At 42.0% G+C, this 14922-nt stretch overlaps 1 pseudogene; it reads left to right on the forward strand.

The window, feature by feature from the left end:
- Positions 1 to 6853: 6853 nt before the first annotated feature.
- LOC136867542 (U6 spliceosomal RNA) lies at positions 6854 to 6951 on the forward strand (annotated as a pseudogene).
- Positions 6952 to 14922: the final 7971 nt, after the last annotated feature.

Raw genomic sequence — 14922 nt, forward strand, 5'->3', positions numbered from 1 at the left:
CGGTAACATTAACAAATCTTTCTACGACCAATTCGTTTTTTCTTCAGCAGAACAGGTCTGAATTTTTTGAATGCCACGCGGTGTAAGCTAACATTTTATACACTAATTTAGTATGCACATATCCGTATATAATGAGTTTTCTGTTTCTTTTTTATTTTTTGTCGATGAAATACCACACGAAGGCGGGATTTCGACAAGTGTAACGGAGTAGAAAATTATTTTAAAAGGATACATAATTCAGTACATTTTTCTGGAAGAAATGTTACTCCCAAAATGTTGGTAGTGGTAATGGTTTTAAAACGAGTGGGTGAGGGAGAGAGATGAATGAAAGCATACATCCATGATTCACAAACTTGCAAAATTCAATTGGTATATTTCTTTGCAGAAATTGCCTTCCTTTTAATCTGGTGGGATTTTAATGTTCAAAGTACTTCCTAGCAGATAAAGTCGAGGTCCCCATACTACGAAAAACATAATATTAAGCGATTTCCTCAACTGTACCGAAAGTTGAAGGTCTAAAGAGCCCGGAAAGGTTTGAAATTGTGAGTCTTGGATAGCTCTTATCAAATTAAAAAACAAATTTCGAAAATCACTTCCGGCCTAAATGCAGTTCCGGAAAAACAGTCTAAATCGCTTGTTTCTTTACCCCTTATTTGTATTAAAATTCAAGCCAAATTAACTGATTTACATAATTATTTCTGTAGTGCGTTCCTTGGTTCAAAACCCTCAGAACTTTCTTTTCAATTTTTGAGAAATGTCCACACCGAATGTGGTTATAAGGGCTAGTGAAACTCTTCATTGACCGTTGCTTACGCTATTATACAAGGCTGGGAAATACAAGGCCTCGCTGTTCGTGAAACCGTTTCCCGCTCGGGATCGTAAAACGCATCGTTTTGCCGCTGGGTGCGCTCTTCTTAGTCATAAAATTGCGCAGTTGAAGTATTCACTCAAACATTCACGAGCATGTCAAGACCTATTTTTGTACTTTATGAGCTTTCTTGTACTAGTGCGGGCGATTATAATTTAGTGACTGATATTAATGACCGTGTTTGCGTAATGCGATCATGGGATATTTCTTAATTTCCTTACTCTAAATCAAAGACCTCAAAAGGATGTGGTATTTCATTTCACAGATTTTCGAAAGACGAGGAACTTAAAACTAAATGGTGTTTGGCAATTTCTCTTCAAGGAAATAGACTGGGAACTCTGTGGAAACCTAGTGTGCATTCCACTGTTTGCAGTAGACATTTTAAGGACTCAGATTAGTGTAAATACAAAACAATAAATCCTACTTTCGAATGTCACTCAATCTGTATTTCAAGTTTTTCCCGGACACAAACAAACACAATCATATACAGGAAGACCACATAAGAGGAAGGCTACAGGGGTGGGAAATGAAACTAAACTCTACAAAAAAAAAAATTGAACTTCGTGTAGAACAAACCATATCTACAGAAGCGAAGAGGAGGGCCCTCCATGTAATCATCAGTGAACCTTTATATAAAACCACGGCACAGAGTGTTCTATTAAACTTAAACTATACTGCACTACAGTAGGTTTGAAACTGAACAGAACAGTTAGAAAATGTTCTAAATAAGCAGCACTTATAGTGAAGCAAATATTATTACCACTTTAAAATAAAGGATGGCTCAACTCAAAGATGAAAAAATCAACATGGACTTGAGAATCAACCAAATTAAATTACAGAACTAGCTGAACAAGGTGATTTGAAAGCAAATTTCCTTAACGAGCAGATTCAAGCTTTTTGTAAACAAAAGTGTAAAATCAGAGAGAATACTATAAAGGTCTTAATATCACTGTCCAACAGGTCATTCACGGGCTACAGGTTGTTAAGATCTCTTAATATTTTGCACCTAAAACACCAAAAATCTTCAAAACTTACAAGGGCCATTCCAGAGGAGGGATAGGAAGTACTTCTTTGGTACGAGCTCGTCTGATTGCAGAAAGTAAATCTTTACTGTGCGATAATTAAAAGGTTGCTACTCTCATCATAAATGAGATGGCAATAAAATCAAGGCTAATCTATGACAGGTATTTGGATAAGTTTCTTGGAATGACTGATGTACTGTAGAGAGATGCTGTCGATATTGAAGACAAGCTTTCTAATAAATTGTTCTACATTCTGTTCAAAGGTCTTTTCACACATTAAAGGATTCCTGTGTCATATTATTTTACACACAGAAAACCTTTGAACAGAAAAGTGTTAAAGCTAATTCAGACTGGGGAATCTGAATTGGAAACCAATTACAATAATTTTTGAGTATTATATTTTACGTGTGTAAAATTGACTATAGATTCTCACAAACACTTTACAGCACCTTTGCAAATATGTATAAACGTTGACTGTGGGTCCATACTACGACGATTCATAACCTCAAGATACTGATGTAAACAAGTTTACAATAAGACATGTTAACAATATATTGACGGATTATTTGCACTACAACAAAAATGGATCTTAAGCACCATTAAGAACAGGTGGTTTCTCCGTAAGTGTCATAACTAGCTACAAATTAGTGAATTTTCAGAAGCACTTGTCACAAGATCCATGCTGAACATTAGAAGACTATCAAAACTTGTGTCTTATAAAGGTGATTCTAGCGGGAGAACTGAAAACTAAATTCGATAACCTCACTTCTCAATGCTTTCTTACAAAACCAGGGAGTAAGAGAAACTAATAACTGATATACACGAATATGTTGAGCAAAAATATCATGTAACTATTCAATGAGCCCGCCTCTGTGGTATAGTGGTTAGCGTGATTAGCAGCCACCTCCACCCCCAGAGGCCCGGGTTCAATTCCAGGCTCTGCCAGGAAATTTAAAAATATTGGTCCACTCAGCCTCGGTAGGTCGACTGAGTAGAGGAGGGTTCGATTCCCACCTGAGCCATCCTCGAAGTGGTTTTCCATGGTTTCCCACTTCTCCTCCAGGCAAATGCCAGGATGGTACCAATCTTAAGGCCACGGCCGCTTCCTTCCCTCTTCCTTGTCTATCCATTCCAGTCTTCCCATCCCCCACACCAGGCCCCTGTCCAGCATGGGTGAAGTACGGGCCCGCCTCCCCAGTTGTATCCCCGACCCAGAATCCAGTGTTCGAGGACACTTCCCTTAAGGCTGTAGAGGAGGGATTCCGCGTCGAGTCCGAGGTAAAAACCAACTCTGGAGGGTAAATGGATTAAGAAAGAAAGAAAGAAAGAAAGAAAGAAAGAAAGAAAGAAAGACTATTCAATGAGCTGATTTTTTTATAGTGAAACCCCGTTTAGCTACAAACAAATTAGTGTAGTGTATGTGACGTCATGCTCGACTGAGGTCGTGTCGGTCCGTGTTCCGTATCAGTTGTGTTATTTCCTGGTGTATATTGAGTTATTGAAGTTAGACATGTTTCTACTGCTGCAGTAAGTTGCATAGGAGTATTCAATCCATAAATTAAGTCGGTAGATATTCATATAATTGCTTAATCGTGCAGTTTTACAGTATAGTCGTAATGTGTATCTAACACCGCCTGCTCGATCTGCATCCAATAGCTGGAGTCTGAACAACAGCACAGTGGTGTTGCGAGTGTAGCCTGGCTGGAAGGTTTACTGAAGCACATGCAGCGCTATACGGAGTATTCGAGTTGAATCGGTGCTCCGCTGTGACGTCACGTAAAGCTGAGGAACCGAGTTACTCTACAGCCCCACCACTAGTATATAAACATTAAAACACCAGTGTTGCAAACCTAATTACCTTCAAGTGTTCTACAAGGAGATCCGATCAGCCCATTACTGTTCAATGCCATGACAGCAGATATTACAAATATCATTAAGGACAGTTCAGCAATATTTCTGCTCTATGCAGATGACTTGGTAATAGGTTCTTTGCTAGTTGCTTTAAGTCGCACCGACACGGGTAACAGGTTCAGAAGACAAAGAGGAGCTCCGGAAGGTACTAAACAGAGTCACGCCATAGTCTCTAAAAAATGACCTACAAATAGATCATGACAAAACTAAACAAATTACTTTTAGATGAGGTGGTAAACTGTCCGCAAAACATACATTGACCCTTCAAAATAAACCTCCAGAAGTAGTACCAAAATTCAAATTTCCCGGACCTCCGGGGGGTGGCAGCTAATCACGCTTCTTCTTCTTCTTCTTCTTCTTCTTCTTCTTCTTCTTCTTACTCTGTTTACCCTCCCGGTTCGGTTTTTCCCTCGGACTCAGCGAGAGATCCCACCTCTACCGCCTCAAGGGCAGTGTCCTGGAGCTTCAGATTTTGGGTCGGGGGATACAACTGGGGAGAATGACCAGTACCTCTTCCAGGCGGCCTCGCCTGCTATGCTCAACAGGGGCCTTGCGGGGGGGATGGGAAGATTGGAGGGGATAGACAAGGAAGAGGGAAGGAAGCGGCCGTGGCCTGATGATAGGTACTATCCCGGCATTTGCCTGGAGGAGAAGTGGGAAACCACGGAAAACCACTTCCAGGATGGCTGAGGTGGGAATCGAACCCACCTCTACTCAGTTGACCTCCCGAGGCTGAGTGGACCCCGTTCCAGCCCTCGTACCACTTTTCAAATTTCGTGGCAGAGCCGGGAATCGAACCCGGACCTCCGGGGGTGGCAGCTAATCACGCTAACCACTACACCACAGAGGCGGACCCGGAGTTACTCTTCAAACAATATTGGCAACTTTTAACAATCATATCAAAGGAAGAATAATATCAGCAATAAAAGCAATTTACTACATTCAACAAACACAAAAACTTTCAATAAATCAGCAAAGGTACTATTTAAAACAGCTATAGCACCTAAAGCAACTTATGGGATCCAAATAATCTGGGATAAACTTAAAATGAACGACCTGATTACGCTAGAGAAACTTATTGTTCGTTATGTGAAACGAATTCTGGGTATAGGGAAGACAGCACCATCAAGACTGACCTATGTTTGACTAAAAGAAACTTTATTCATAGAAGACATCAGAATGCAGTTACCCCTGCCAACACTAAGGTCTACGAGAACACATTCCAAATTCTCATAGAAAATACGCAGCTATATTTGGAACGACTTTTATTCAACAGACGCCGTAACGAAGTACGACTGGAAACAAGCAAACTCTGAGCTTCGACACGTAATAACGCGACATGCAACACATGGTTTTCATCACAAGTTCTGCCAAAATAAGAGATTTCATCACCGGAATGAAAATTGTGTGTGTGAATTCTGCAATGAACACTGTGAAAGATTTCATGCAAATATCTGCAGTAAAAGACAAATGTCAATAACGAAACTAGAACTGGAATAATGTAATATAGATTTTGTATTTTGCACATTGTGCGCATTTTCGTTAGTAATAATATTATATGTCGAAATAATGTGTTGAGCATTATACTTGTGCTAACTACTAACGACGAGGAGGTTTTCCTCACATTCAATAAACTGTATTCATGACTTAATTGTTTATTACTATTCTGTAGTCCGACTCGTTGGCTGAATGGTCAGCGTTCTGGCCTTCGGTTCAGAGGGTCCTTAATTGGTTAATTCCAATGGCCCGGGAGCTGGGTGTTTGTGTTGTCCCCAACATCCCTGCAACTCACAACCACACATAACACTATCCTCCACTACAATAACACGCAGTTACCTACAAATAGCCGATGCTGCCCACCCTCATCAGAGGGTCTGCCTTACAAGGGCTGCACTCGGCTAGAAATAGCCACACGAAATTATATTTATACTATTCTGTAAAGTATTTTATTTCTGGAAATGTTCATGGGAATATATCCGCTAAATCCACTCCCTCCTAGGTACGCCTCTAATGGCTACTGATTGTTTTTGAGTCTGGACCACTGAGAGTAATCTACTGTTAGTTAACAGTGATCCTAGAGTTACTTTTATTTTAAAACCACCTGTCCCACATTTTGGTGAGAACGCAGCTCGTGAGAGATACCTACCAGTCCGAGCTAAAGCACCGCCTGCATGCATTCAGATAAGGCGCTAAAATGCAGGTTTGTCATCTTGACAGTGGCGATTATTTTTGATCCCAGACCTCACCGACCTGAGTATTTTAGTTGATACATCCCATCCCCTAATACGAACATTTTACAATATCTGTCCGCTAGCCATCATTCAAGTGGCTAGTTGAATCCTCAAATAACACTACAAAAGTGCATGTGTTCATAGGGAAACGGCACAAAAACGATACAATGAGGCGTACTTGAGGTAGTTTGACATTACCAGGTGTAGGCATAAGTCTTTTCCGATTTCACTAAGAGATGGCGCCAGCGAACAGTACGCAGCGTATGAATTTGACACATACGTCACTTTGTTCGTCTGACATTAACCAACCAACACACACAAGTTGAGTGCGCCAAACACTAGCGTCTGTGTTGTATCGTTCAGTGATCATGCCGACGTTTGTTCATGAAAAAGAAAAATTTGCGGTACGCGTTGCTTTTATTTAACCAAAAGAAAAAGGCTGCGGAAATTCATCGTTTGCTGGTAGAAACATACGGTGAACACGCTCCATCGATTAGAACATATGAGACATGGTTTCGGCAGTTAAAACGTGCTGATTTCAATGTTAAAGTGCGCGCTCTGGTAGATCACAACAGTGCGAAGACGAGCAATGAACTCTTGAAGCCCGGCGAAACCGTTAATGCATAAGTCTATCGCCAACAAATGATTAATTTAAAGCACGCATTGATCGAAAGACGACCGGAATAGGGCAGAAGACATGGCAAAGTGATTTTGTTACACGACAAGGCACCGTCTCACACAGCAAAACCAGTGAAAGACATCTTGAAATCGCCTGGATGGGACATCCTTCCGCACCCGCCGTACTGCACCGACGCTTCGGCGGTACATACTGTATACTAAAATTGGAACGATACAAAGAAGATTAGCATGGCCCCTGCGCAAGGATGACACGCAAAATCGTGAAGCATTCCACATTTTTTTGCCCTAAATGCAGATCAGTATTGATTGATTGATTGATTGATTGATTGATTGATTGATTTATTGATTGATTGATTGATTGATTGATTGATTGATTGATTGATTGATTGATTGATTGATTGATTGATTGATTGATTGATTGATTGATTGATTGATTGATTGATTGATTGATTGATTGATTGATTGATTGTGAGCAGCTGCAGGGTGACCTCGATAATGTTGTGAGATGGATAGTAGGCAATGGTATGTTGATAAACGGGATTAAAAGTCAGGTTGTGAGTTTCACAAATAGGAAAAATCCTCTGAGTTTTAATTACTGCGTTGATGGGGTGAAAGTTCCTTTTGGGAATCATTGTAAGTATCTTCACTGGGGTAATCACATAAATGGGATTGTGAATAAAGGATACACATCTCTGCACATGGTTCTGAGGGTGTTTATGGATTGTAGTAAGGATGTAAAGGAGAGGGCTTATAAGTCTCTGGTAAGACCCCAGTGTACGGGAACCTCGCCAGGATTACTTGATTCAAGAACTAGAAAAATCCAAAGAAAAGCAGCTCGATTTGTTCTGGGTGATTTCCGGCAAAAGAGTAGCGTTACAGAATGTTGCAATGTTTGGGCTGGGGAGAACTGGGATAAAGGAGACGAGCTGCTCGACTGAGTGGTATGTTCCGAGCTGTCAGCGGAGAAATGGCGTGGAATGACATTAGTAGACGAATAAATTTGAGTGGCGTCTTTAAAAGTAGGAAAGTTCACAATATGAAGGTAAAGTTGGAATACAAGAGGACAAATTGGGGCAAATATTCATTTAGGCCTATAGGAAGGGGAGTTAGGGATTGGGAAAACTTACCAAGGGAGATGTTCAATAGATATCCAATGTCATTGAAATTATTTAGGAAAAGGCTAGGAAAACAGCAGATAGGGAATCTGCCACCTGGGCGACTGCCCTAAATGCAGATCAGTATTGATTGATTGATTGATTGATTGATTGATTGATTGGTTGATTGATTGATTGATTGATTGCTTGATTGATTGATTGATTGATTGATTGATTGATTGATTGATTGATTGATTGATTGATTGATTGATTGATTGATTGATTGATTGATTGATTGATTGATTGATTGATTGATTGATTGATTGAAGACATCTATCACCTCTTCGCATTAAAGGGGCACGCGCTCGCAGAGCAGCACTTTTCGAGGAAGTTGGAAAATGGCTCGACGAATGGTTTGCCGCAAAACACAAGCAGTTTTTCTGGCATGGTGTTCATATCTTACCTGAAAAATGGGCGAAGTGTGTAAAAGCCGACGACCAACATTTTGAATAAACAAAAAATTAATTTACCTTGAAAATTACGTGTTTTCTTTGCCACAGAAAACGGCAAAAACTTATCAAAATACCTGCCACTTTCCTACCGAGTCAGAAATGTTACTCCAGCACGTCTGATCCCATGAATTTCGTAGCACCTAGAAGCACTAGCCGTGCTTTGTATGTCATCACTAGGACTCGAAAGTTGAGGAGACCGAGCTCGATAGCTGCAGTCGCTTAAGTGCGGCCAGTATCCAGTATTCGGGAGATAGTGGGTTCGAACCCCACTGTCGGCAGCCCTGAAGATGGTTTTCCGTGGTTTCCCATTTTCACGCCAGACAAATGCTGGGGCTGTACCTTAATTAAGGCCACGGCCGCTTCCTTCCCAGTCCCAGCCCGTTCATGTCCCATCGCCGCCATAAGACCTATCTGTGTCGGTGCGACGTAAATCCAATAGCAAAAAAAAAAAAAAAAAAAAAATAGGAGAATTTTTTTTCTCGAGTGTCTGAAGACGAGGACCAACACAATATATGTTTTTCGGGGTCATAGTAGGTCAGAAAATGGTAGGAATTATTTGTCCCTTTTTGCCTTCTTCGGCTTATCGGTCTTTGTTTTTAGCATTTTTAGACCTTAACGGCTTTTTTCGCAACTTGATCTTCTTTATTTTTACTGCCCATTCTTAATTCGAATCAGCATTAGTTCATCCTTTACCTCGTAAACATCTTTTCTCTAGTAAAGACATATTTTTGAACGACATCTGACAAGAGAGAAAATGAAATGAAATGAAATGAAATGAAAAAATGAATGGCTGCTTCTGCGGTGTAGTGGTTAGTGTGATTTGCTGCCACCCCCGGAGACCCGGGTTCGATTCCCGGCTCTACCACGAAATTTTAAAAGTGGTACGAGGGCTGGAACGGGGTCTACTCAACCTCGGGAGGTCAAGAGACTAGAGGTGGGTTCGATTCCCACCTCAGCCATCCTGGAAGTGGTGTTCTGTGGTTTCCCACTTCTCCAGGCAAATACCGGGAGGAACCCATCTTAAGGCCACGGCCGCTTCCTTCCCTCTTTTTTGTCTATCCCTTCCAATCTTCCCATTCCCCGCAAGGTCCCTGTTCAGCACAGCAGGTGAATCCGCCTGGGCGAGGTACTGGTCATCTCCTCCAGTTGTATCCCTCGACCCAAAGTCTGAAGCTCCAGGACACTGCCCTTCAGTCGGTAGAGGTGGGATCCCTCGCTCAGTCCGAGGGAAAAACCGACCCTGGAGGTTAAACACATAAAGAATGAGAGAATATTCCATCATTACATTTTTCATTAAATCTAAAATTATAAATGAAATGGATCGTGTTTTTAAGTCCTTTTTGCAAGTTTTTAGGCCCGCTTTTTATATCTTTTTTATAGCTCTTGCTTAGGCAATTTATAGGGCTTCAACTACCGAGCTCTAGTCATCGCTCAACACCATCCATACTCAGCGTCTTCCACACTGTCTCAGTCATAAATGAGATTAGGACTTCACTACAATTTACTCTGCCATGTGCTAAGAGATCAGTGCAGTAACATATAGCATTCATCTCTCAAGAAGTGGTCATAGGCAGAATTTTACAATATCTGTATGATATCAAATACAATTTCACACTAAGTAGGCTCCTGAAATTTACCATTTATGGGTGGTGTAGTGGTTAGTGAGATTAGCTGCCACCCCCGGAGGCCCGGGTTCAATTCCCGGCTCTGCCATGCAATTTGAAAAGTGGTACGAGGGCTGAAAGGGGGTCCACTCAGCCTCGGGAGGTCAACTCCACATCAACCTCCTGGAAGTGGTTTTCCGTGGTTTCCCACTTCTCCTCCAGGGATGGTATCTAACTTATGGCCACAGCCGATTCTTTTCCTCTTCCTTGTCTACCCTTTCCAATCTTTCCATCCCCATGCAAGGCCCCTGTTCAGCATAACAGGTGAGGCCGTCTTGGCGAGGTACTGGTCCTCCTCCCCAGCTGTATCCCCTCGAACCAAAGTCTCAAGCTCCAGGCGGTAGAGGTCCGAGGACAAAACCAACCCTGGAGGATACACAGACTAAGAAAGAGAGATGGGTGGTTAACCAATTTAGCTTATGTTTTTCCCTTTATATAATATGCGAAGAATTACAATAGAATATTAAATTATTGAAGGAGAATTAAACACCGGATCCCGTGAGATCTCCGAAATTAAGCAACATTGGGCGTGGTCAGGAGTTGGATGGGTTGCCACGCGCTGTTGGTGGGGGTAAGGGAATGAAGGAGCGGAAAGGAACTGGCCACCCTACCGCACGTAAACTCCGGCTCAGGAACACCTCTGTGGAGGTTCGGACCTGCCTTCGGGCAGAATAACCCTTACCTTAAAGGAGAATTCGAGCTGTAATATTTTAACCACCCATTTCCAGAGAACCTCATATCCTCGATTTTTTCCATAATAATAATTTTATATTTCGTAAGAGTGCGCTTTGAGATTCTCAGTTTAGATTTTAATTCAAGCTGCAGTTACTGTTATATCGGCTCCAAATATAACGTTGCAAGTTGCACAGCACTTTCAGTTTAAACATTCGAAACGAACAGTCATTACAAAAAGAGTCCGGGTCCATGGCTACAGTAAATGGTTAGCGTGCTCGCCTTTGATCACAGAGGTCCCGGGTTCGTTTTCCGGCAGGGTAGGGAATTTTAACCATAATTGGTTAATTCCTCTGGGAAGGGGTCTGGGTTTATATGTCGTCTTCTTCATCAATTCATCCTCATCACTGCGCGCAGGTCGCCTATGAGAGTCAAATCAAAAGACCTGCATCTGGCGAGCCGAACTTGTCCTCGGACACTCCCGGCACTAAAAGTCATACGCCACTTCATTATTTAAAAAAAAAAACAGGCAACATCACTATTACGGTTCAAGGTAAACAAGCCTACAACTGTAACACAGGACGTGCCAAGTGTACTTGCAAGAAGAGTGACCACATGGATGGGAATAAAATCATCAGAAGTAGAGCTTCGAAATGTCTTCAGGCGTTAATGGACGGGAATATCCACTGCCATTTGAAATTCCGTTTATCAGCATGTTTAGGTCGTGCTTCACTTGTATAGTATGAAGCCGCTCAATAGTTCATCTGGATTTCGAAACTATAGAGGTCACGTTACGTGCGATTCAGTTTCTCACTGCCCCCTGAGCCAGATCTCTGTCTCACTGTATGTTTTTACTGTTCTGGCCTCGAGTTCGTACGGCATCATTGTTAATGTCCAATTTAGGTTATCCCCATGATGCATTCACGTCCTTTTCGGTGTATTTCACATCTCATCCACCAGAAGACAGCCTCCAATCTCGCGAATAATTTTATTTCCTTCGTTCTCAACACTGCGTTTGTATTCCAAGGAGATTCTATTCTGACCTGCTTGGGGGACAAAATGGAGGTTCCAATCTCTAGGATCGTATTCTTGTGCTACTACTTCATTTGTTACCGTTTCAAACGTTAAGATATGGAGCGACTCACTAGCTATCGCCTGTTCGATGACATTATATCTTCTTAGTTTCGTCTACTTTGTTATTACAAACAAACCTTAGCCAAGAGGCAAAGCCTCCCTCCATCTCCTTCATTTTTCACATCCTTTACCCATCTCCCTTTTCCAGCACATTTCTTAAACCCACCCGCATCTCCTGGTCAGAGAAAGGGTGTTGCCTGGAGGATTCATTCCTGACTCCTGCACTTTCCTTTTCGCATAACATTGCCTCATGATGACGTCACGTGGAGGGCTCCTGTCGGCAGCTGAAGCTCTTGCGGTGAACGATAAGGAACTCTCGGTATAAGTCTATACGCAGAGTCTTATAATATTTTCTCTATTTTGTCTATTGTTGTGTTAAACATAAATAAGAATTCTACATATGAGTTGTGAGAATGGCTGCGCAATTATTTTTCAAGCGCACAAGAACGTTGAAAGCAACTAGATCGACCTAGTCAATGAAACCATCGACGTGTTGAACTCCATAGCACCTAAATATGAAAAGACTCCCGTTAGAAGTGAATATGGCTTAAACTTAAGGATCCAGGAAAATACTCTGAAATGCTTTCTGGAGGCGATTTCACAAGTAAGAGTTGGTAAACGGAAAACTTTACTTCGTTTCAGAAGGGGTTCGTAATTTCCATAAACTCTCTCTTGGGACATTTTGAAGACATGAACAAAGTAAGTATGTTTAATATTTTAACTGCCAGATTAAACCAAGTATGCTTGGAGATTTTATTCACATTCCTGTGGCCTAGGAGCCTTTAATAGCAATCCGTCCCCTTTCGAAGGTCGTAACATAATTCGACTTCTATTACTTACAGACAGTAATGAAATCCCTCTCTCCAGTACTGTGTCAGTGGAAGCTGAAAATAATCCACCGCCGAGTGATAGGGTACAGTAGTTCTCATCCTCAAGCTGATAATGAAGATGATTTCTTGAACTTCGTAAGCAATGATGTTGTTGAGGGACTTCGAAATTGAAGACATAAACCAGGACACAAATATCTTGCACGCTACCGGACATTAAAATATCGCTCCGTAGATGACAGCTTGGGTAATTAATGGCGTGATGTCTCCGGATAGGCCTGGTGCAGGTATTTCGAGTTGACGCCATACAGGCGACCTGCGCGTCTGTGAGGATGCGTCCCTACCCAAGATGAATTCTAATGATGAAGAGGGCACAAAGACACAGCCCCCGAACTATAGGAATTAAAGTTAAAATCCACCACCCGGCCGGGAATTGAACCCGGGACCTCATGGGCCAAAGGCCAGCACGCTAACCATTTAGCCATGGAGCCGGACACAGCTTGGGTGATAAAGGTGAAATTAATGTTCGCATTGCCAGAGGAAGTGTCACACGACTGGTTATCAATTCTTTCAAACGGAGGCCTTATTCGTCCAACTGAATAATGGTGTCAAAAATTTACGCAGCTTAAGGTACTTTTTGGCAGTTTTCACGGGCAAAATGTGAAAGAGTGATGCAGATTTTGACTTCTGTACTTAAATCAAAATTTCCCTAACTTGACGAAAATATTATCTCTCTGTACGTCAGAACTAGGACTCTCATTAGAATACGTCACCTCAAACAAAAAAATCGCCGGGCTGAGTGGCTCAGACGGTTGAGGCGCTGGCCTTCTGACTCCAACTTGGCAGGTTCGATCCTGGCTCAGTCCGGTGATATTTGAAGGTGCTCAAATATGTCAGCCTCGTGTCGGTAGATTAATAATAATAATAATAATCGTATGGCCTCAGCTACCGTTTGCAGACATTTCGATTTGACGCCATCTGGCTGTCTGCTCGTCAATTTCGACGTTCCGTTTTACTCTAGGTCCGCTAGGTGGCAAACAGAGTAAACCGGATCTCTCTTGGGCGTCTATGTCGGTAGATTTACTGGCACGTAAAAGAACTCCTGCGGGACAAAATTCCAAAATTTCTATGCATGTATTGAACTTAAAGTCGGGTTTCAGGGTGTAATTACTCAGAGTTTCTTCTATTATTTATCTACAGTATCATATGATTGATATCTGGCGAGTTGGCCGTGCGGTTAGAGGCGCGCGGCTGTGAGCTTGCATCGGGGAGATAGTGGGTTCGAATCCCACTGTCGGCAACCCTGAAGAAGGTTTTCCGTGGTTTCCCATTTTCACACCAGGCAAATGCTGGGGCTGTACCTAATATGAATTATATCAGAGCAAACTCTTACGACTGATAACCATTGTGTTTATAATTATACATCTAAGCATCACTTTCTAGTCAAGTTTCTATAACACAATACACTCTTGCTCCCCACGCAGAATAGTGTACTAGTCTGGAAAGTCTTGAACAACTCAATAACTTATCAGTAGCGATATTCATGTTGTAACGTGAGAATGCTCTTACAGAAAACACGTTTAATACCAAGTCAGCTTGAGTTACGACTTTATAAATCGTTACATGGCGTGACAGAAATATCAAGCTGATATTCACAACAATAGAATTGTTATTACTTCCTGTTCCTTCACTGATAAGGCACGAAGCTGGTCTTGTTATGTATAGTATATACTTTAGAGCAGATGTGAATGTTATGCCCATTGCAGATGATCAAGGAGTGTGAATAAAGAAGTGTAAGTTGTGTTGTTCTACACTCCACGTGTTGGTAAGTAACTCTAATAGATATTCATTCGCAATGGCCTTGATGTTCGCCATAGATGGTCTTGGTAATTTCATTGAATTATCCATTTAATTTACAGGGTTGGATTTTTCTCCGGATTCAGCGTGGAATTCCACCCCCATCGCCTCAAGGGCAGTGTCCTGGAGCGTGAGACTTTGGGTTGGGGATACAACTAGGGTGGAGGGCCAGTACATCGCCCAGGCGGCCTCATCTGCCATGCTGAGCACAGGCATTTTGGGGAATGGGAAGATTGCAAAGTATAGGCAAAGAAGAGGGAAGGAAGCGACCGTGGTTAAGTGTAAGAGAGGGCCGTGAGCCCTAACTTCGTCACAAATGTAAGTCAGGAATAAATTAGGTACCATCCCGACATTTGCTCGGAGTTAGAAATGGGAAACCACGGAAAATCACTTCGAGGATACCCTTGAGGCGATGGAGGAGGGATCCCACGCCGAGTCCGAAGGTAAACCCAACCCTGGAGGTTAAACTGATAATGAAATGAAATTACGAA

Source organism: Anabrus simplex, chromosome 3 (genome assembly GCF_040414725.1).
Source record: "Anabrus simplex isolate iqAnaSimp1 chromosome 3, ASM4041472v1, whole genome shotgun sequence".
NCBI classification, from domain to species: Eukaryota; Metazoa; Arthropoda; class Insecta; order Orthoptera; family Tettigoniidae; genus Anabrus; species Anabrus simplex.